This window comes from Phyllobates terribilis, unplaced genomic scaffold (assembly GCF_046119375.1).
Source record: "Phyllobates terribilis strain yellow unplaced genomic scaffold, ASM4611937v1 Scaffold_4__5_contigs__length_816908805, whole genome shotgun sequence".
Lineage (NCBI taxonomy): Eukaryota > Metazoa > Chordata > Amphibia > Anura > Dendrobatidae > Phyllobates > Phyllobates terribilis.
Genome location: NW_027362764.1, coordinates 681,065,263 through 681,088,223, shown reverse-complemented (window position 1 = coordinate 681,088,223; position 22,961 = coordinate 681,065,263). Strand labels below are relative to the sequence as shown.

At 45.5% G+C, this 22,961-nt stretch overlaps 3 pseudogenes; all 3 read right to left on the bottom strand.

Moving 5' to 3' along the window:
* Nucleotides 1-910: 910 nt before the first annotated feature.
* On the bottom strand, nucleotides 911-1,030 carry LOC141267920 (5S ribosomal RNA; annotated as a pseudogene).
* A 16,897-nt stretch (nucleotides 1,031-17,927) lies between these two features.
* LOC141268898 (5S ribosomal RNA) lies at nucleotides 17,928-18,046 on the bottom strand (annotated as a pseudogene).
* Nucleotides 18,047-18,979: 933 nt separating this feature from the next.
* Nucleotides 18,980-19,099, bottom strand: LOC141269490 (5S ribosomal RNA; annotated as a pseudogene).
* Between the last annotated feature and the right edge of the window lie 3,862 nt (nucleotides 19,100-22,961).

The window sequence follows — 22,961 nt, the reverse complement described above, 5'->3', positions numbered from 1 at the left end:
TTAAAGTCTTGCTGCCGGCTGCCCTTTCCAGTTCTTAGTAAGACCAGGTCCTTTTGTGCTTTCCCTTCTCTTCAATTTTTTTGCTGGCTTCCTTAAAAGGTCTTGTAGACACAACGCCCCACTCAGAGCCGCTGAGCTCACTGATCGGCTGCAGCGCTGTCGACGGAACGTAGGCTTCACGACCAATGCCACAGGCCAGGAGCAGAGGCGAGACTCACCGGTAGACCCGGGTAGGGTGAGTAGAGCGCGGTTAGTTGCTTTCTAATAGCCTGCAGCCGGGGATTAACTTTTAATGAAAGGGAACAATCCCTTTGACTGTATGCAGCGCGCCACACCTAGGAAGCGCACTCTCACACACAAGCCAGCATGCACACGTGCTCGCACGTGACAACACCCCCTATCTGCCCCTACAACCTCTCCGTCACCATGCGTCAGACTCTCCTGCCTGTTTTATGATTTCAGGGCCCTAGCAGGAATCACCACCCACCCTCCCCAATTCCTTCCGCACCTTCCTTGCCTTCCTTGCACTGAGGTTAGCTCTTTGTCAGCCGTCTGGCTTGGTTACACAAGCTTCTTTGCAGAGAAACATGTTACTTCTGCTAGCCCTCGCTAGGCGGTCGGCATCCAAAACCTTCCCTGGGCACCTGCTGAAAGCCTGGCCCCTTCACGGCCCCGGGTGCTTTTAACGCCATCATTTCCACATGGCGAGCTGCGGAGTCAATAAGCACTCCTAGCCGTGGCAAGGAGCTCGGAGTCAGGCCTGCTTGAAGGCGGCGGGGTAGCGTACTTAGCTGCCAACTGGCTCAGAGGCCTTGGGGCTTCCATCATCTAAGTTACTTAAGGTCGGTGTCCGGCAAGGCGCCGTTCCATGCTAGCCGAGCTGGACAGTAGGGCAAAACGTCATCAAAATGGTCTACAGCACCCGGTGTTCCCAGGAGGTATCCCATCCAAGTACTGTTCGAGCCCAGCCCTGCTTTGCTTCTGAGATCAGACTAGATCAGGCGCATCCAAGGTGGTATGGCCAGTAGACGCTGCTCGATCCATCGCCCGGCCAGCCTCTCTCAGGATCGCTTTGTTATGATCTGCTACAGAGACTAAGGAAAGAAAGAAGATCTATCCCTACAATAGAACTAAGCTAGATCCCTACGATGTAACGGGGAACCTGATCCTGCGATCAGACCCGCTAAAGTCCTCGGCTAGTCTGAACGCAAACCTATAGATGTGAGGGAGGGATCTCTACAAGATCTTGGGACTGGGAAAAGTTGGACACCTCCTAGCAGAAATAGTAGCAGTCAAAGACAAACATACAACAAAAAGGCATAGGGGTCAGAAGACCTAGCAAAACTAACGGAGAACGGCAACAGAGCAACAAGCTAGCTCAACAGTAGTAAATACAAATGAAGTCCAGCAAAGCCAGGAGGGCGGAGCCGGATTAAATAGGCAAAATGGTCATGTGACCAGCAAACTAAAAAAAACCTAACAGGAGAGTTGTAACAGTACCCCCTCTTCTAAGAGGATCCTCTGGATCCCCTAGGCCCAGGCTTACCAGGAAACCTCCTGTGAAACGCTCGGACAAGTCTGGGTGCAGAAACATAATCCGCTCTCACCCATGAGTTATCCTCAGGTCGGAAACCCTTCCAAGCGACGAGATACTGCAAACTCCCTCTATACCGTCTAGAACTTAGGATGCGGGAAATTTCATATTCCCCGTCCTCCACCACCGGAGGAACAGTGGCAGAGGCGTCACCGTCCGACACATCAGCTTTTTTCAACAGAGAAACATGAAACACCGGATTAATCCTCCAGGACGTAGGAACCTCCAGCCTAACAGCAGATTGGTTAACTATCTGAAGTACCTTAAAGGGCCCTACGAACTTGGGACCCAATTTTTTAGAAGGAATCCTCAATCGCAGATTCTTAGAGGACAACCAAACCATGTCACCAACCGCAAACAAAATCTCTTGCCGTTTCCTATCAAAGTACCGCTTAGATTTTTTGTTAGCCTCCTGAAGATTACCACGCACATCCGTCCAAACTCTCTCCAAATCACCGGAAAAACTCTCCTCCTCAGGCACAGCCGAAACCAATTTGGAAAATGACCCAAAAGACGGATGTCTCCCAGAACAACAAAAAAAAGGCGAACACCTAGCAGAAGAGGATGTATGGTTGTTAAGAGCAAATTCAGCAAGTGGCAGAAACTCAGACCACCCCTCTTGATTGTCTGCCACAAAACAACGCAAGAACTGCTCAACATCCTGGTTCTTCCTTTCTGTCTGGCCATTAGACTCAGGATGATATCCAGATGAAAACGACAAATGAACTCCCAACCTGTCACAAAAGGCACGCCAAAAACGAGCCACGAACTGAGGTCCCCTATCAGAAATAATGTCAGTAGGGACACCATGTAGTCTGACAATCTCATTGACAAAGGCCTTAGCGAGTGTCTTAGCTCAAGGCAGTTTGATGAAGGGAACCAAGTGACACATCTTGCTAAAACGGTCCACGACCACCCAGATGACCGTGAAACCTTCAGAGGGAGGAAGGTCAGTAATAAAGTCCATAGCCAGATGTGTCCAAGGTGCACTAGGAACCTCCAGAGGGCAAAGCAACCCCGCAGAAGGAGCATGCGAAGACTTGGATCTTGCACACACAGTACATTGGCGCACCCACTTAATGACTTCCTTCTGCAATCCAGGCCACCAAAAACTGCGACCCACAAGTCTCTTGGTCTCAGAAATTCCTGGATGACCTGCCAACCGAGACTCATGACACTCAACAAACAAATCTCTCCTAAAGGTCCTAGGCACAAACAACCTCCCATGGGGAGTGTTAGATGGGACATTCTCCTGTGCTTTAAGAATCTCATCCTCCAAAACGGAGTCCAAAGCAGCAATCACAACACCTTCTTGTAAAATGGTCTCCTCTTCATCCTCAACACCGACCATGGGAGAAAAGCTGCGAGACAAAGCATCCGCTTTAACATTCTTGGTACCCGGGATGTAAGTAACGGAAAAATTAAACCGCGAGAAAAAAAGTGCCCACCTAGCCTGACGGGCATTCAAGCGCTTGGCAGCATCAAGATAGATCAGATTTTTATGATCAGTGAAAACCTGAATGGGAAATTCAGCACCTTCCAAGAGATGACGCCAGTGTTCAAATGCGAGTTTAATCGCCAGCAATTCCCGATTATCAATATCGTAATTAAGTTCAGTCTCGGAAAATTTTTTTGAAAAAGAGGCACAGGGATGTACTCCATCCTTGTTTTCCTGAGACAACACCGCACCAACCCCCACCGAAGAAGCATCAACCTCAACCAAAAACTGCTTAGTCACATCAGGCTGCATAAGGATGGGAGCAGAGGTGAACCTCTGCTTTAGAAACACAAAAGCTTCAATGGCCTCAGAAGTCCACTGAACCGCATTAGCACCTTTCCTGGTGAGATCGGTCAGCGGTTTGACAATAATAGAAATTTTTTTATGAATTTTCTGTAATAATTGGCGAAACCCAAAAACCTCTGTATCGATTTCAAACCAATAAGCCTAGGCCATTCCTGCACAGCTTGAACTTTAACCGGGTCCATCTCAAAACCTTCACTGGAGATAATGTAGCCCAAAAAACTAATTCTCTGTACAGCGAACTCACATTTCTCCAGCTTAGCAAAAAGCGAATTGTCCATTAATAACTGAAATACCTCACGTACGCTCCGCCAATGAGACTCCAGATCCGGCGAATAAATCAAAATGTCATCCAAATACACAACCACATTTTTGCCGATTAAAGGTCTAAGGATATCATTAATAAGATTCTGAAAAAATGCTGGAGCATTGGTGAGACCAAAAGGCATAACCAGATTCTCAAAATGACCCACAGGAGTGTTAAAAGCAGTCTTCCATTCATCACCCTCCTTCATGCACAACAAATTGTATGCCCCCCGTAGATCAATTTTAGAGAACCACTTGGCCCCCACTAACTGGTTAAATAAATCAGGAATCAATGGCAGTGGGTAAGGATTGCGTACAGTAATTTTATTAATCTCACGAAAGTCCAGACAAGGACGTAAACCGCCATCTTTTTTTTTTACAAAAAAAATCCAACAGCCACAGGAGACTTGGAAGGCCTAATGTGACCGGCGGCCAAGCTTGTCTGTATGTATTCTTCCAAAGCCTTTCTTTCAGGAATAGTAAGATTAAATAAACGACTCTTAGGAAGAGTCGCGCCAGGGACAAATTCAATGGTACAATCATAGTCTCTATGGGGAGGCAAAACCTGCGACTCCTCCTCAGAAAAAACTCTCCAAAAATCCTGAATAGGTACAGGCAATTCCTCTCTATCCACAGCAGTAATGCACCCGTTACAACATTTGTCAGAACACTTAGGGCTCCAGGACTTAATTTCATTGGTAGACCAATCCAGTACAGGATTGTGCAATTTTAACCAGGGTAACCCCAATATTACTGGAGAAGGCAAATTATCCAATATCACCAAATCCAAATTCTCTTGATGAATACCATTAATAGTGAGGGGAAATTCACAGACCTTGTGAGTAACACTCTTCAAGGGAGAGCCATCGACAGAAACCACAGCAATAGGGGATGACAAAGTTTTAGGTTCTAATCTAAGTTTTTCCAAGAATCCCCCATCAATCACATTCAGAGTAGATCCATAATCCACAAATACCCGAAATTCAATTAATTCATCCTGAGCAGCAGTAGTGGCAGATAGGAATACTCCCTTAGAATTTAAACAGGCAATACGAGCATGACTGACCATTTTTTTTTCTTTCTTCTTACGAAGCACACAGCTCTTAATAAAATGACCAGAATTTCTGCAATAGAAACACAAGCCTTCAGAAAGTCGACGGTCTTTTTCCTGAGAGCGGGGTGCCATCACCCCAATTTCCATCGGCTCTCCATTGTCAGCACATAACCTCTCAGGACTCGAAGCTGACATAGCAGAGGATTTGCTCTCATTAACCCTTTCACGCAGTCTCCTGTCCACCCGTATAGCTAATTGCATTGCCTCCTGCAAGTTTCCAGGTGTGGGATAAGCAATCAGTAAATCCTTTACCCTTTCACATAGCCCTGCAAGAAACAAGCTTTTCAAAGCAGAATCGTTCCACCCCACCTGGGCAGACCACCGACGGAAGTGAGAACAATATTTTTCCAAATTACCTGATCCCTGCCTCAAACGTCTTAATTCAGACTCAGCAGATGAGACACGATCAGGATCATCGTACAACAAACCCAAAGCAGAAAAAAAACTATCCACTGATCTAAAGCACGGATCACTAGGTTGGAGAGAGAAGGCCCATCCCTGAGGATCTTTGCGCAAAAGTGACATTATGATCCCTATGCGCCGTGATTCATCACCAGAGGATCCGGGTCTCAAACTAAAATATAATAGACAAGCATTTTTAAAAGAAAAAAAATCGTGTTGTTTGCCAAAAAATAGATCAGGCAGACGTACCTTAGGTTCCACAAAATGCGCTCCAGAACAGCTACTCACGTGTTGTTGGAGCTTGGTCACCTCCAGAGAGAGTCCCTGCAAGCGTTGAGCCAAATCTTGCACCGAGACCATGATGGAAAACTGGAGATCTATCCTTAGAGAAATTTTTTTTTTTTTTTTTTTTTTATGGCTGGAATTACTGTTATGATCTGCTACAGAGACTAAGGAAAGAAAGGAGATCTATCCCTACAATAGAACTAAACTAGATCCCTACGATGTAACGGGGAACCTGATCCTGCGATCAGACCCGCTAAAGTCCTCAGCTAGTCTGAACGCAGACCTATAGATGTGAGGGAGGGATCCCTACAAGATCTAGGGACTGGGAAAAGTTGGACACCTCCTAGCAGAAATAGTAGCAGTCAAAGACAAACACACAACAAAAAGGCATAGGGGTCAGAAGACCTAGCAAAACTAACAGAGAACGGCAACAGAGCAACAAGCTAGCTCAACAGTAGTAAATACAAATGAAGTCCAGCAAAGCCAGGAGGGCGGAGCCGGATTAAATAGGCAAAATGGTCATGTGACCAGCAAACTAAAAAAAACCTAACAGGAGAGTTGTAACACGCTTGGTTGCGAGCAATCTGGCCGTGACGGGGCGGGCTCCGAAGGGTCCATGCAAAGGCTGTGCCGTCCCTACTGGTGTGGTTTGTTTAGCAGTGATTCACCCGCCGCATCAGGTGTCTTCAAAAATGGCTCGGCGCAGGGTCTCCTGCAGGCTAAACCCTTCATCGCGGTAACGTGACAGAAAGAGCAAGCTGGACCCGTAACTTGGGGGCGGAGCGAGACGTCCAGGGGTGAATGAAGGAAGAGGGTGAGATGGTTGCCAGTGACTTTGAGCTGCTCTTCAGGGGGGAGGGTCGTGTTGACTGCAAAGGTCTTCTGCTTGGGGTTACCGGTGGTTGCCTCCAGCCACGCGGGAGACGCTGGTCCTGGTGAAAAGGAGCCTAGTATTAAAAGTAAAGAAGCAACAATGCTGGAGGCCCACGGTGATCAGAAGGATGCTGGTATTTTGCAGAGATGAAATAGCGCAAGAGAGAAAGCAAATGAAAAAAAGAAAAGAGAATGAATGTGTGCACTTGTGAAAGGGAATGGAAAAAAGGCATAGAAGAGAGTGCCCACTGCTGGTGGAAGGAAGGAAAAAGCAAAAGCCTACAGCACCTGGTATTCCCAGGTGGTCTCCCATCCAAGTACTAACCAGGAGAGATGAGCGTTGTTCTACTCGAACTGTTCGCCAATCTCAAATTCGAGCTGTTTTGGGCGGTGTTCGAGCCGTTCGGCGAACACGAACAATTTGAGAAAAATTCTGCTGTTCGAGGTTATGTTCAATAACTGTTCGTGCACCAAAATCATAATTGGATTTTTTCTCAGTAATGATGAAAATTAATGTTAATACGCAGTTTGAGTGTACAGCGGGGTGGGGGGAGGGGCAGGGGATGGATCTCTGCAGGAACAATGAAGATCTCCATTTTTTTTTCTCTTTCCCGCATTTGCAGTGGGGAGGTGCAATCTGTCAGCCTATCAGCAGCGCACACACGGAGCGAAGTGCTTTTTTTCACACAAGCAAGGGCATGTGTCATTGGCAGTGTATGTCACATGTCCTTGCCCTATAAGACCAAGCCATTTTCCCCGTCGCCACCATTTTCTCACTGCTGCAGCTGCGTGTAAGACGGCACCGCTGTTGTTTGTTAATTTCAAGCCAATTTTCGCACAAATCTACAGATAGCAGTCCTTTTAAGGACTAGGTTACAGCATTTCCTACGACTTTTATCAGGCAGGTCTGTGCTCTTAAATAGATAGATTGTGGGAGTAAAGACTAATTGTAATTGGAGTCCTTTTCAGGACTAGGTTACATCAGTTCCTATCAGTTTTTGCCCGGCAGGTCTGTGCCAGTGCTGTGCAAGTTTTTTTCACAGCATTTGGCTGAATCTAGCAAAGCTAATCCTTTTTGGCCTATTGCAGAGTGTGTTAGTCAGTGGAGTAGCCTATCTGTGTTGCAAGATATACCACCTGTGTATAGAATACCAATTTTTTTACTGCACCTAGTGAAGTAAAATCTTTTGGGCATAGCATCATTCTATTAGTCCATCTATACTGACCTCCATCAGGTTGCAAATTGAATATAATTTTTTTCTGCATCTAGCTCTGAAAAAATATTGGGCTTCTAGCTGTGTGTGGGACTTGTTCTATTAATCCATCTATACAGACCTCCATCAGGTTGCAAACTGAATATATTTTTTTCTGCATCTACCTCTGAAAAAATATTGGGCTTCTAGCTGTGTGTGGGACTTGTTCTATTAATCCATCTATACAGACCTCCATCAGGTTGCAAACTGAATATATTTTTTTCTGCATCTACCTCTGAAAAAATATTGGGCTTCTAGCTGTGTGTGGGACTTGTTCTATTAATCCATCTATACAGACCTCCATCAGGTTGCAAACTGAATATATTTTTTTCTGCATCTACCTCTGAAAAAATATTGGGCTTCTAGCTGTGTGTGGGACTTGTTCTATTAATCCATATATACAGACCTCCATCAGGTTGCAAACTGAATATATTTTTTTCTGCATCTACCTCTGAAAAAATATTGGGCTTCTAGCTGTGTGTGGGACTTGTTGTATTAGTCCATCTATACTGACCTCCATCATGTTGCAAACTGAATATATTTTTTTCTGCATCTACCTCTGAAAAAATATTGGGCTTCTAGCTGTGTGTGGGACTTGTTGTATTAGTCCATCTATACTGACCTCCATCAGTTGCAAACTGAATATATTTTTTTCTGCATCTACCTCTGAAAAAATATTGGGCTTCTAGCTGTGTGTGGGACTTGTTGTATTAGTCCATCTATACTGACCTCCATCAGGTTGCAAACTGAATATATTTTTTTCTGCATCTACCTCTGAAAAAATATTGGGCTTCTAGCTGTGTGTAGGACTTGTTGCATTAGTCCATCTATACTGACCTCCATCAGGTTGCAAACTGAATATATTTTTTTCTGCATCTACCTCTGAAAAAATATTGGGCTTCTAGCTGTGTGTGGGACTTGTTCTATTAATCCATCTATACAGACCTCCATCAGGTTGCAAACTGAATATATTTTTTTCTGCATCTAGCTCTGAAAAAATATTGGGCTTCTAGCTGTGTGTGGGACTTGTTCTATTAATCCATCTATACAGACCTCCATCAGGTTGCAAACTGAATATATTTTTTTCTGCATCTACCTCTGAAAAATATTGGGCTTCTAGCTGTGTGTGGGACTTGTTCTATTAATCTATCTATACAGACCTCCATCAGGTTGCAAACTGAATATATTTTTTTCTGCATCTACCTCTGAAAAAATATTGGGCTTCTAGCTGTGTGTGGGACTTGTTGTATTAGTCCATCTATACTGACCTCCATCAGGTTGCAAACTGAATATATTTTTTTCTGCATCTACCTCTGAAAAAATATTGGGCTTCTAGCTGTGTGTGGGACTTGTTGTATAAGTCCATCTATACTGACCTCCATCAGGTTGCAAACTGAATATATTTTTTTCTGCATCTACTTCTGAAAAAATATTGGGCTTCTAGCTGTGTGTGGGACTTGTTCTATTAATCCATCTATAGAGACCTCCATCAGGTTGCAAACTGAATATATTTTTTTCTGCATCTACCTCTGAAAAAATATTGGGCTTCTAGCTGTGTGTGGGACTTGTTCTATTAATCCATCTATACAGACCTCCATCAGGTTGCAAACTGAATATATTTTTTTCTGCATCTAGCTCTGAAAAAATATTGGGCTTCTAGCTGTGTGTGGGACTTGTTGTATTAGTCCATCTATACTGACCTCCATCAGGTTGCAAACTGAATATATTTTTTTCTGCATCTACCTCTGAAAAAATATTGGGCTTCTAGCTGTGTGTGGGACTTGTTCTATTAATCCATCTATACAGACCTCCATCAGGTTGCAAATTGAATATAATTTTTTTCTGCATCTAACCCAGCCAATAGTTTTGGCCTAATACCACAGTTTGGCCACTCAGCTCTGCTCGGTTCCCATCCATTGTTTTTTTGTGCAAACAACTCCAGAGTTGTGAATTAGTTAACCACCAAAATGAGTGGAAAAAGGCCTGCTGCTGGTGGAAAGGGGAATAGGCGTGTTGGGAAGGGGAAAAAAGGTTGTGTCCGTGGGGTAGGTGTTAAAGCAACAGTAACATCTGCAGAAGAAAGACCATCTTCCAGCCAAACTAAAATGTCTACTTCTTTTAGCGGACAATGTGATAAGATCCCTTTCTTACGGCCACGCCAATCGCTACAAATTCCAAATGAGGCACAAAAACAGCAGGTGCTTCAACGGAGATCAAGTGCTCCTTTAAGTGGGCTCTCCTCCACATCAACTTCAACATCACAAATACTCCAGTCCTCAAAGGTGTCACCCCAATCGCACTTGCTTCCTCACAGCTCCAAAATCTCCAGCTGCCCGTCTGAGTATGAGGTAGAACAGATGGTTGAGTCTGCAGAGCTGTTTATTCATACTATAGCCTGGGAATCAGAGGTCGACTCCAGCGCTTCTGTGAATCCAGACGAGGAAATGATCTGCACTGATGCCCAGAATCTTTATGAGTCGGATCCAGGACCAGACGCAGAAGGTTCTGACCATAATGTAGACCCTCATTCCCAAACTGTAACTCCTGTTGGTGGAGACAATGAGGAAGACGATGATAAGACTCAAATACCTGATTGGAGCGACAACTTTAGTTTTTTGTCAGGGCAGGAACAGGTTGGCTCTGAGGACGACGGGTGTGATAACGCACAGGGTGATGATGATGAGGTCGGAGATCCCACTTACTGTCAACCCACAGTCAGCCAAGAGATGAGGTCAGCAGAGGAGGTGGAGGAAGATGCTAGTGACGACGAGGTCAGGTTGCGCCTTCCTGGACAGAGACGTAGTACTGGAAGCACGTCAACAACTGCATCCTCAAACACAACTCTGCCTCTCACCACAAGTCGTGGTGGCTCTTCAGGTCGCATGGGTGCTAAGCCTTGCATAGCCTGGGCATTTTTTCAGATCGATAAAGATGACCCAACTCGTGTTATCTGTAACATTTGTCAGCAAAAGCTAAGTAGAGGCCAAAAAATACATAGTTTGAGTACTTCATGCATGAACCGGCACATGGACATGAAACATAAGTTGCAGTGGGAAGCTCAGTGTGCTACAATGCGGCCTAGCCGGCCGGGCCAGCCACCGTCTGCCATATCTTGTGCATCCGCGGCCTCTTCATCCTCTGTGACTGGGGGGACAGCAGTCACACCTGTTTTGGGGCGCAGACCTGCCACCTCTTTACCCGCAACAGCCAGCGTGATTGGCAGGTCATCATTTTCTTTGGAGGTGGTAACACCAGCTGGTGTTGAGCGCTGTCCGACATTGATAGCACCACCTTTGGATCAAGGCAACCTAACATGTCCGCCTGCATCTTCCTCACAGACCGGCAGTTTGCCGGGGACACCCTTATCAACCCCGTCTAAGCACAATAGCCAGCCCTCGGTCCCTCAGATGTGGACAACTAAAAGACCATTTCCTCCTAGCCATGAGAAAGCTAAGAGGTTGAATTTCACCATCTGCAAGCTCTTGGCTACAGAAATGCTGCCTTTCCGCCTGGTGGACACAGAGGATTTTCGAGACCTTATGTCCGTCGCAGTGCCCCAGTACCAGATGCCCAGTCGGCACTACTTCTCAAAGAAAGGTGTGCCTGCGCTCCACCAGCATGTCGCACACAACATCACCGCTTCTTTGAGAAACTCTGTGTGTGACAGGGTGCATTTCACCACAGACACTTGGACGATTAGGCATGGACAGGGGCGTTACATGTCGCTGACTGGGCACTGGGTAACTATGGTGACAGCAGGACAAGGGGCTGCTGTCCAAGTCTTGCCGTCCCCACGAGTTGTGCGTCAATCCTCTTTATGTCAAAGTTCCTCCACTGCTTCTGCCTCCTCAACCTCCTCTCGGTCTTCCAGCTGCACCCAAAGCCTGTCTGGTCATGCCACAAGCTTTCTAACTGCGCAGAAGGGATCCTGCACACCTCCTTACTATGCTGGCAGTAGGGCTCAACGTCATCAGGCGGTTTTTACATTGAAATGTCTGGGAAATGTGAGTCACACAGCTGAGGAGTTGTGGTCAGCTCTGGAGAACCAATTTCATGAATGGTTGTCTCCACTGGACCTGAAACCAAGGAAGGCCGTGTGCGACAATGCTGCAAACCGGGGTGCGGCCCTTCGCCGGGGCAATGTCACACACGTGCCTTGTATGGCTCACGTGTTGAACCTGGTTGTCCAGCAATTTTTAGCCCACTATCCCAGACTAGATGGCCTTCTGCAGAGGGCACGGTCGCTGTGTGCTCACTTCCGCCGTTCGCATCCCGCAGCTCAGCGACTTACATCTCTACAGAAGTCGTTGGGCCTGCCACTTCACCGGCTAAAATGCGATGTGCCTACCCGGTGGAATTCAACTCTGCACATGTTGCAGCGACTGTGGCAGCACCGACAAGCCCTGGTGCAATACGTTCTGACGTATAGCCTGGGTCAACGAGATTCAGAGGTGGGGCAAATCACGCTGAAGGAGTGGTCTCAGATCAGGGACCTATGCACCCTTCTGCACAGTTTTGAAATGGCGACGAAGATGTTTAGTGCTGACGATGCCATTATCAGCATGACTATTCCGGTGATTTACATGCTGGAGCACATGTTAAACAGAATTCGGAGTCAGGTGGTGGCACAAGAGGAGGTGGAGGAAGTAGAGGAGGAGGAGTTGTATGCGGAAGGGCTAACATCTACAAGATCCAGAGGGTCGGCAGCACCAAGGCGGCAGGCATGTGAGGGTGGGGGAGATGGTTTTACCAGGGCGCATGGTAGCAGCCAAACTAGTGAGGAAGGTGCAGGAGCCCAGGAAGAAGTGGAGGACGAACTGATGGAAGACTCATCAGATGAGGGAGACCTTCATCACATTTCTGTTGTGCGAGGTTGGGGGGAGAGGACAGAGGAAGGAAGCATGATTGTTACCTCGCCACCAACACAACAGGGACTTGGTGCTCCTGGATGCGCAACACACATGAGTGCCTTCTTGCTGCACTACCTGCAACATGACCCTCGAATTGTGAGAATTAGAAATAATCCTGACTACTGGGTTGCCACACTGTTAGATCCCCGGTACAAAAGTAAATTTGCAGAAATTATTCCTGCCATAGAAAGGGATGCACGCATGCAGGAGTATCAGCAGAGACTGTTGCAGAATCTTACATGTGCTTTTCCACAAAATACCAGTGGTGCACGTAGTGAATCTCACAGTTCCAACTTGCCAACCGTGGGACCGTCAAGTGTTCAGCACTCAAACCGTAACAGAACCACAGTATCTGCTGGTAACATCAATTTTGCGGAATCATTTCACCACTTTTTTAGCCCATTCTTTGCAAGGCCACAGGAGACAAGAAGTCTGACACATAGTCAACGCCTAGAGACGATGGTACAGGAGTATCTCCAAGTAAACATTGAAGCCACGACTGTGTCACTGGACCCTTGCTCTTTTTGGGCTTCCAATCTGGATAAATGGCCGGAGCTAGCCACTTACGCCTTGGAGATCTTGTCATGCCCCGCAGCCAGCGTTCTGTCTGAACGTGTGTTCAGCGCTGCTGGTGGTGTGCTGACAGATAAGCGCACGCGGCTCTCCACTGATAATGTAAACAGACTCACGTTCATAAAGATGAACAAATCATGGATCCGAAATCACTTTTCTACCCCTGTGTCATCCTGGGGAGAGTAAAAGCTTGATGATTGGTTAAAATCACCCTACCAACCGTTTTAAGCTTTCAAATTACTAATCATGTTTATCTGTATCTTGGCTGGAAAATAATTTGGGCTTTGTAGCAGTGTGCAGCACTGATCCTATTAGGCCATCTATACTAAAGCTTCACCAGATTTAAAATTAATAATAATTTTTAGCTGCATCTAGCCCGGAAAATAATTTTGGGGCTCCGAGATGCGCAAGACACATAAGTGCCTTCTTGCTGCACTACCTGCAGCATGACCCTCATATTGTCAGAATTCGAAGTAATCATGACTACTGGGTTGCCACACTCTTAGATCCCCCAAACTTTTCGATCAACCTTTTCATTTTAATAAAGATCAAAAAAATGGTCATTTTTGAAATTATAAGCATTAGCAGGTTGTTAGAAACTGAAATCAAACAGTTTTCAACTCAAAACTTTATTCTAGGTGATGTTACATTTTCACATAGGACCCCTTGTTCGAAAGGAGCTTCTGAACTCTCTCGTCCATTGAATTTGTCAGGTTTTGGATGGTTTCTGCTTCAATTGTTTTGCATGAGGACAGAATACCCTCCCAGAGCTGTTGCTTAGATGTGAACTGCCTCCCGCCATCATAGACACTCCTTTTAATGATGCTCCAAAGGTTCTGAATGGGGTAGAGGTCAGGGGAGCATGGGGGTCACACCATAAGTTTGTCCCCTTTTATGCCCATATCAGCCAGAGATGCAGATGTTTTATGTGCAGCATGAGATGGTGCATTATCATGCAGAAAAATGATCTTGCTGTGAAATACACGGTTCTTCTTCTTGAACCATGGCAGGAAGTGCTGTTTGAGAAAATCCACATACATTATGGAGTTCATCTTTAGCGCCTTCAGGGATCCTAAAGGGGCCGACAATCTCTCTCCCCATGATTCCAGCCCAAAACATTACTCCACCTCCTCCTTGTTGGCGCTGTAGCCGTGTTTGCGTGGGGTGTCCATCAACCAGCCATCCTCCACTCCATCCATCTGGACCATCGAGCGCTGCACGGCACTCATCCGTGAACAAAACTGTTTTGAAATCAGTCTTCATGTAATGTTTGGCCCACTGGAGCCGTTTCTGCTTGTGTGAAGTGGATAGAGGAGGTCGACAGGATGGCGTATGCACAGCTGCAAACCTCTGAAGGACCCTGCATCTTGTTGTTCGGGGGACGTTGGAGGCACAAGCAGCTTCAAAAACGTGTCTGCTGCTATGACAAGGCTTTTTGGCCGCTGCTCTTTCAACCTGACGTAATTGCCTGTAGGAAAGAGTCCTCAATTTGCCCTTATCAGCACGCACACGTGTGTACTGTGAATCAGCTACATACTTCTTGATTGCCAAGACACTTCATCCTGATCATCGCACAATGTTGATTGTAGTCATGCCTTGACCTAAACACTCCACAATTTGTTGCTTCTCAGCAGCCGACACATCCTTTTTCTTTCCCATTTTGGCAGAAAATGTAGGCTGCATAATAATGTGAGAGAGCCTTCTTAAGTAGTCTTGCCTTTCATTGGACACACCTGCCAAACTAATTAGCACAGGTGTCTGCAATTGCTTACAGTGATATAAAGAGCCCTGACACACATCACCATCAATGAGTTTAACTGACAAACAAACAAATTCTTCCCTTATCACTCCTAAACACTTTTTGCATAATAATTTGGAACGCAGTGTACATGTGATTTTCCACAAAACACCAGCGGTTCACGTAGTGAATCTTACAGTTCTAGCTTGCCAACCGTGGTCTGTATGGAGTTGTTCAATAAAGGGCCCAAAATTAAGATAACAGAGATGGGAGAGGTCTCTATGAATAGGAATTCCTAAGTATTTGATACCCTGTGAGGGACAGGCAAAGGGAAAGTTGGACTGGATGGAATCCTATATGGATTTGGGGAGGGAGACATCGAGGGCCTCAGACTTCGCTGCATTGATTTTAAAATTTGACCATGTAACAAAGTGATCTATTTCAGCCATAACAGCAGGGATGGATATATGTGATTGAGTGATATATACTAGGACATCATCAGCAAATAGAGAGCACTTGTACTCGGTGCCTCCCACCTCAATCCACCTAATATTGGGGTTATGGCGAATTGATGAGAGCAGGTGCTCCGTCACTAGGATGTATAAGAGAGGGGACAGAGGACATCCCTGCCTTGTCCCATTGGTGATTGTGAAAGGTGATGAAAATGTTCTGACGCACCCCCTGGGCCTTGGGACACCCGGAGCCGGACCCTTTTTGGTGGATGCTGGTGGTTGTAGTCTTCGTGGCGGCGACCCGGTTCCGTTGCTTTGGGCGGTCAAACCAGTGGCGGAACTATTTATGTGGTTTTGATGTTTAAATGTCCGACTACGCCACCCGTGGATTGCGGTCAGAGTGAACCGCTGCTACAGGGCAGACCGCTGAGGCTGGTGTTGTGGGTGCAGCAGAGCGTAGCATAACTCCCCACGGGAGGAGTATAGCCTCAGGGCAGTGTATGCGGAGGATGGGGGTGATGGTGCAGGGCAGCAGCAGTAACGACACGGAGTCAGTGATGCAGTCCAGGACCTTTACTCACAGTTCTTATTATCCGGACCACGTCTGCAGGTAACGGCTGCCCACGTCGTACTGTGCTCACCAGGTGAGGGGCTCAGACAACTCCCAGATAACTTTGGAGCACTTCACAGGACCCCCTTTGTGTGTCCTTTGTCTGGCCTTTCTTACCAACACTTCTGTCCGGCTGCCTCGGGCCTCCTCTTGGTAAACTTGGCACCAGTTTCCCTGACCCTATGTGGTGCCTTCCTAGCGGGTGTAGCGAGGGGCTGCACCACATAAAATGTCAGAGCCTCCGGTTTCTAGCTGAGGGTCGTTTCCTGCCTCCACTAGTTCGGGGACCGGTCTCCCCCTTTGGCCTGACCCCTCCACGCAGGTGGATTCGGGCGTGCGGTGGCGACTCGCCCGTCCGCACCCCTGGGATCCCTTCATTCCTCGTTGCTGGAGCCTTCTCCGCTCCTCTTCCTTCCTTCTCCCTCTTCCAGGCCTGGGCTTCTGTTACTAGGCCCGCCTCCGGAGCAGAGCTCATGCAGAGCCCCTGCTCCCTGCCACTTCTGCTCAGACTTCTCTGCACTGAACTAAGATGGTGCCCACCTTTTATACTCCCTTCTCAATGCACCCAGGAACTTCTTCCTCCCTGCTCCTGCACTACAGGGTTCCCCTTCCTCAGTGTTCCCTCCCCCCACTCCAGCCAGGGACAGGGACTGTCGTGCCCATCTCAGGGGCATATTGGTCGCCCTGCCCCACGGCAATGTGGTGTAATGCATGCAGGTGTCGGGTCCTGATCCACACTCCATCCTTACCTGAGAGTGAGATATCACACCTCTGGGTGAGGTGCAATACGTCTGTAGCAACCGAGCCCTCAGGGTGCTACAGTTCCATTTATCTTCAGCCTAGGTGACGTATTGCGATACAGGGCCGTGATTTGGGCTATAAAAGGGTCCCCTAGACCCCTACCCCAAGCTTTTTAAGAGAATCATATATGGCGTGCCAGGAGACTCTATGGAATGCTTTCTCAGCATCCAACGAGAGTATCTAATTACAAATTTTTAACTGCATCTAGCCCAGGAAATACTTTGTGCCTAGTAGCAGTGTCTGCTAGTCAGTGGATTATCTCGGCTGTTAAGCAAGCTACACCACCTGTAGTTTAGACACTTAATTTTTTCAAAGGAAATGATTTGGGACCATGGGATACTTAGTGAAGAGCATCAGGAGGCACCCCAAGGCATAGGGGCTGGGACTGGCATTAGGATGCCTTGCGGTGGACAGCCGAGCTCGATCCTTATAAAAGCTTTTTAACTGCAGCAGCTTTAGTGGACGCTACTGGAGCTGGAATTACGCTGCTGCTGGCATGAGACTTGCCCTCCAATAGATCCTTGTAAATGGATTTAAAGTGTATTCATTCAAATTAGAGAGACAATTTAAATTAAAAAGCTTAGAGCTGCCTCCACCACAGGGGGGCTCGCTCGACCCACCAGCGGACAGGCACCAGTATTGGGAGAGGGGGGCTGGCCGTCAGGGTTCACCGCGGCTCTGGCACAAACCCGGCGACACGGAGGTGGCACGGGCAGGAGCGGACTGGCCGTGTCGGCTTCTCACTTTTTGGATTTTAGAAGGGCATGACATGCCTATATCTGTGTCTCCCCCTCCTTTTACTCCTCCACCTCTTTTATTTTCGCATGACTATATGTAATTGTCACTTTTCCATGTGTTAGTTATGTCTTCTGAGCAGTTTGTCAGCTTTTGGACACCTTTGAAGGTGTTTTCTATGTGTTTCTATGTGTTTTTGTTTGCCTGCCATTGTTTTTAAAGGTGTTCGAAGGTGTTCGACGAACAGTTCGACGAACAGTTCGGCGAACACACGGGTGTTCGACGAACCGAACCGAACTCGAACACTACGGGGGTGGATCAACACTAATCAGAAGGATGCTGGTATTTTGCAGAGATGAAATAGCACAAGAGAGAAAGCTAATGAAAACAAGAAAAGAGAATGAATGTGTGCACTTGTGAAAGGGAATGGAAAAAAGGCATAGAAGAGAGTGACCCCTGCTGGTGGAAGGAAAAAGCAAAAGCCTACAGCACCTGGTATTCCCAGGCAGTCTCCAATCCAAGTATTAACCAGGCCCAATCCTGCTTAGCTTCTAAGATCAGACAAGATAGGGCGTGTTCAGGGTGGTGTGGCCGTAGGCAGAAACAAGCCTCTCACTTGTTGCTTTTCTACTTTGAAGTCTTGCTGCCGGCTGCCCTTTCCAGTGCTCAGCAAGACCAGGTCCTTTTGTGCTTTCCCTTCTCTTCAATTTTTTTGCTGGCTTCCTTAAAAGGTCTTGTAGACACAACGCCCCACTCAGAGCCGCTGAGCTCACTGATCGGCTGCAGCGCTGTCGACGGAACGTCTTCTTCACGGCCAATGCCACAGGCCGGGAGCAGAGGCGAGACTCACCGGTAGACCCGGGTAGGGTGAGTAGAGCGCGGTTAGTTGCTTTCTAATAGCCTGCAGCCGGGGATTAACTTTTAATGAAAGGGAACAATCCCTTTGACTGTCTGCAGCGCACCACACCTAGGAAGCGCTCTGTCACACACAAGCCAGGATGCACACGTGCTCGCACGTGACAACACCCCCTATCTGCCCCTACAACCTCTCCGTCACCATGCGTCAGACTCTCCTGCCTGTTTTATGATTTCAGGGCCCTAGCAATAATCAAGCCCCCCCTCCCCAATTCCTTCCTTGCCTTCCTTGCACTGAGGTTAGCTCTTTGTCAGCCGTCTGGCTTGGTTACACAAGCTTCTTTGCAAAGAAACATGTTACTTCTGTTGGCCCTCGCTAGGCGGCCGGCATCCAAAACCTTCCCTGGGCACCTGCTGAAAGCCTGGCCTCTTCACGGCCCCGGGTGCTTTTAACACCATTATTTCCACATGGCGAGCTGCGGAGTCAATAAGCACTCCTAGCCATGGCAAGGAGCTCGGTTTCAGGCCTGCGTGAAGGCGGCGGGGTAGCGTACTTAGCTGCCAACTGGCTCAGAGGCCTTGGGGCTTCCATCATCTAAGTTACTTAAGGTCGGTGTCCGGCAAGGCGCCGTTCCATGCTAGCCGAGCTGGGCAGTAGGGCAAAACGTCATCAAAATGGTCTACAGCACCCAGTGTTCCCAGGACGTCTCCCATCCAAGTACTGTCCGAGCCCAGCCCTGCTTTGTTTCCAAGATCAGACGAGATCGGGCGTATCCAAGGTGGTATGGCCAGTAGACGCTGCTCGATCCATCGCCCGGCCAGCCTTTCTCAGGATCGCTCGGTGGCGAGCAATCTGGCGGGCTCCGAAGGGTCCATGCAAAGGCTGTGCCGTCCCTACAGGTGTGGTTTGTTTAGCAGTAATTAACCCGCCGCATCAGGTGTCTTCAATAATGTCTCGGCGCAGGGTCTCCTGCAGGCTAAACCCTTCATCGCGGTAATGTGACAGAAAGAGCAAGCTGGACCTGTAACCTGGGGGCGGAGCGAGACGTCCAGGGGTGAATGAAGGAAGAGGGTGAGATGGTTGCCAGTGACTTTGAGCTGCTCTTCAGGGGGGAGGGTCGTGTTGCCTGCAAAGGTCTTCTGCTTGGGGTTACCGGTGGTTGCCTCCAGCCACGTGGGAGACGCCGATCCCGGTGAAAAGGAGCCTAGTATTAAAAGTAAAGAAGCAACAATGCTGGAGGCCCACGGTGATCAGAAGGATGCTGGTATTTTGCAGAGATGAAATAGCGCAAGAGTGAAAGCAAATGAAAAAAATAAAAGAGAATGAATGTGTGCACTTGTGAAAGGGAATGGAAAAAAGGCATAGAAGAGAGTGCCCCCTGCTGGTGGAAGGAAGGAAAAAGCAAAAGCCTACAGCACCTGGCATTCCCAGGCGGTCTCTGTTAAATGGTTAATTATGGAAATTCATTTGGAATGTTAATCGATAATCATTTTTCTGAGTTCTATGCCTCAGCCATCGTGTCTAGTTGACATCCGCTATTTGTGTGTGTATTTTTGGTTCACTACCATATGTAGAACAGGTGTCCATACGACTGGCTATAAAAGCCCATGGTACAGAAAGGGGGGGCTCTCTTGCTCTGCCCACCCCACAAGACACAGAATCTTCATGCTGAGAAGCAGATGACATGTAGGCCTGGACACATGCTGGACAAAGACATGATTTACCAGCCAGGATCCAAGGAAAGATGGGTGAATCTCAACAATTAAGCTAATTATGGACAAATGGACAATTACTTTATAACTAATTATTGTATGTACCTGCTGCAATCTGATTCTTTTTTAATGGACAATCCAAGAATAAATAGATACATTTTTTTAAAAGAATATCGTGATATCGATACTTTGAGAAGTCCTCAGTAGAAAAAAATAATACAGGAAGAGTATTATTTTACAATGGTGAGCCATGGTTTTTTGTTTTTTAAATTAAGTAAGTGAATTTCTTCCGTGAACAAGGGGGGAGTCCTGACGAGCTGAACAGCTGTTGTTCACGTGTCAGTAAATTCACTAGTTTGTCACGAGAAGCAGAAAGGACCTACAGACTGAGGAAAGACAGGAAGCAGAGGTACTAACAAGGAACAGAATCACACAGGAAAAGAATCAGACGAACTGAAGACAGGACGTGCTGATAAAGAGAAGCCAAGGAATCTTAAGGTAAGCAAAATATGGATATAATTTCTTCTTTTGCTAAACAAAGTAATATTAATTTCAAAGGTAATGTAGGAGATGACATAGAAGTTTTGTGGCTCAGTTTATACAAAGAATGTGAATTGCAGAATTTACAGTTAACTTCTAAATTGGTAAATAGAGACAAACAGAAATTGAGAAATATTCTACATTTGGTAGATTTTTTTCATAGTCTTGTGTTAGAGATTTCTAAGCAGGAAAATAGTGTAGAAGTGTCAGACGGTGATACTGATTCTGACTGTAATGTGGAAAATGAACAAGAAGTAAGACACGTGTCTGTAACTGAAGGTGACCTTGGGTCTGACCAAGAGACGGACATACAGAAACCTGACATGGGAGGAGACATGACTGACATACGAGAAACCGACATACTAGGTGATGTGGGAGGAGACGTGAGTGACGTAGGAGGAACGGACGTACAAGAGCCACTAAAAATATCAGAGAATTCTGGAATTACCCAGGCTCAACTCCAAATTAAAATGAGGAAAAATTTGCTGAAATTATACAAAATCATGCCAAAATATGATGTCAAAATCCATGCCTGTAGAAATTCAGAGACATTTGAGAGCTTCTCTGATAAGTTTGATTTATCCAATGAGGAGAGGAATCCATTATTTAAAATATGGATTCCTGTGACATTGTCCAGACGTTTACATTTAATGCCCTGTGAAAATGACTCTCCTAATGGATGGGAAAATGATTCGGACAGATTAAGATATTTGATTTATTGTGTCACAAAGGATTTTCCCAACATAGAAGATCTGCAGAAACTAAGGATTGGTAGGAAGGAATGTACATATACATTCATGTCCATATTTGAACGGTTGTACAAAGGTCTTATCAAAAATGGAAAAGTACAACATATGATAACAACTTTTGTACAAAAATTCAAATTCCTAAATTCAGTTTCCCAAGTTATGGCATCACAAAAAAATTCATTATTTGAATGTGCGCAGATGCTGGATTTTGTTAGAAAACATGAGAATCGTGAAAAGAAAATAAATCAAGCTAAATTTATAAAACCAGGAAAGGTAAAATCTTACCAAAAGCCAATATCAAACTCTCCTAGACTGAGTCATCCCCATAGTGAACTCTATTAAATACGCAGAAGATTTCATATACTGTATGTTATAAGCCATATCAGCCAGTGCAAAGATCCATCTCTCCACAGAATGAGTTAATTCTCAGTCAGAACTGTGATTCTCTAAAAAGGAAAATGGCTGAAACTGATGGACAGAGACAGGTGAGACGACCAACTCACAGTGACGTCATGGAATGTGGACAGAAGAACAGGCAGTTCTCTGAGGTTTTGAAGGATAGAAAACTGTCTTTCCTAAATAGGGCGTTCCTGGAGATATTTGAGAGAGACAGAAGATTTGGTTTAGGGAGTGGCTAAGGAAAAACTGTAATTATAATGTTGTATCAAAATGTAATACAATGTCTCAATATTTATTTATAATCTTATACAGTAAAATTGTAGTTGCATAGTTTCTAATAGTTCATGTATAAATATATATATATATATATACTTGTCTAAGTAGAGATTGCGTATAATTGTATTTATATATACGTTTATAAAATATATATATATATATATTAATTAATAAATTAGAACTTCATATATATAAATTTAAGTAGCAATATTTTGAATTACATTAGAACCAACCAAAATATGTATAAGATATTTAAATAATTCTGTTTCTGTATGAATTTGATATTTAATTTTATTTTCTTATATTTCCTTAGAGTTTTCATTCCAAAGCAGGATTTGATCAAAGAACTCTAAAATGGATTTATTTCTTTATTCACACAGGAAGTGAAAAAAATGCATGATTTTATGTGTATAACATTTTAAAATAATAACAATATATCTAGTTGAACTATAATATATATGTAATACTTATTAATTCTTTTGTGTTGCTAATATTTTCTGTGCATGAAGTGTTCGTGCAAATTAAAGTAGCTTTACAGCATGACGTGTGACAGCTGCGGCCTTTGAACTTTGAGCTAATAGTATAGGATCCCATTCATTCTATTTTCAACTGATGTAACTTAAGACCGGGCAGCCAGTGAAAAAAGAATCTAAGACAAGAGTTTTTTCAAGTGTCTGAAATTCCAGTGACTTACTCTCATATTATATAATATGTACTTGGGGAATATTCAAAGAAATATAAAGATATTCAATTGATATGGCAATGCGCATTAATAAATTGGGATACAACAATTTTTGGTTAAATATATATATATACAGTACAGACCAAAAGTTTGGACACACATTCTCATTTAAAGATTTTTCTGTATTTTCTTGACTATGAAAATTGTACATTCACACTGAGGGCATCAAAACTATGAATTAACACATGTGGAATTATATACTTAACAAAAAAGTGTGAAACAACTGAAAATATATCTTAT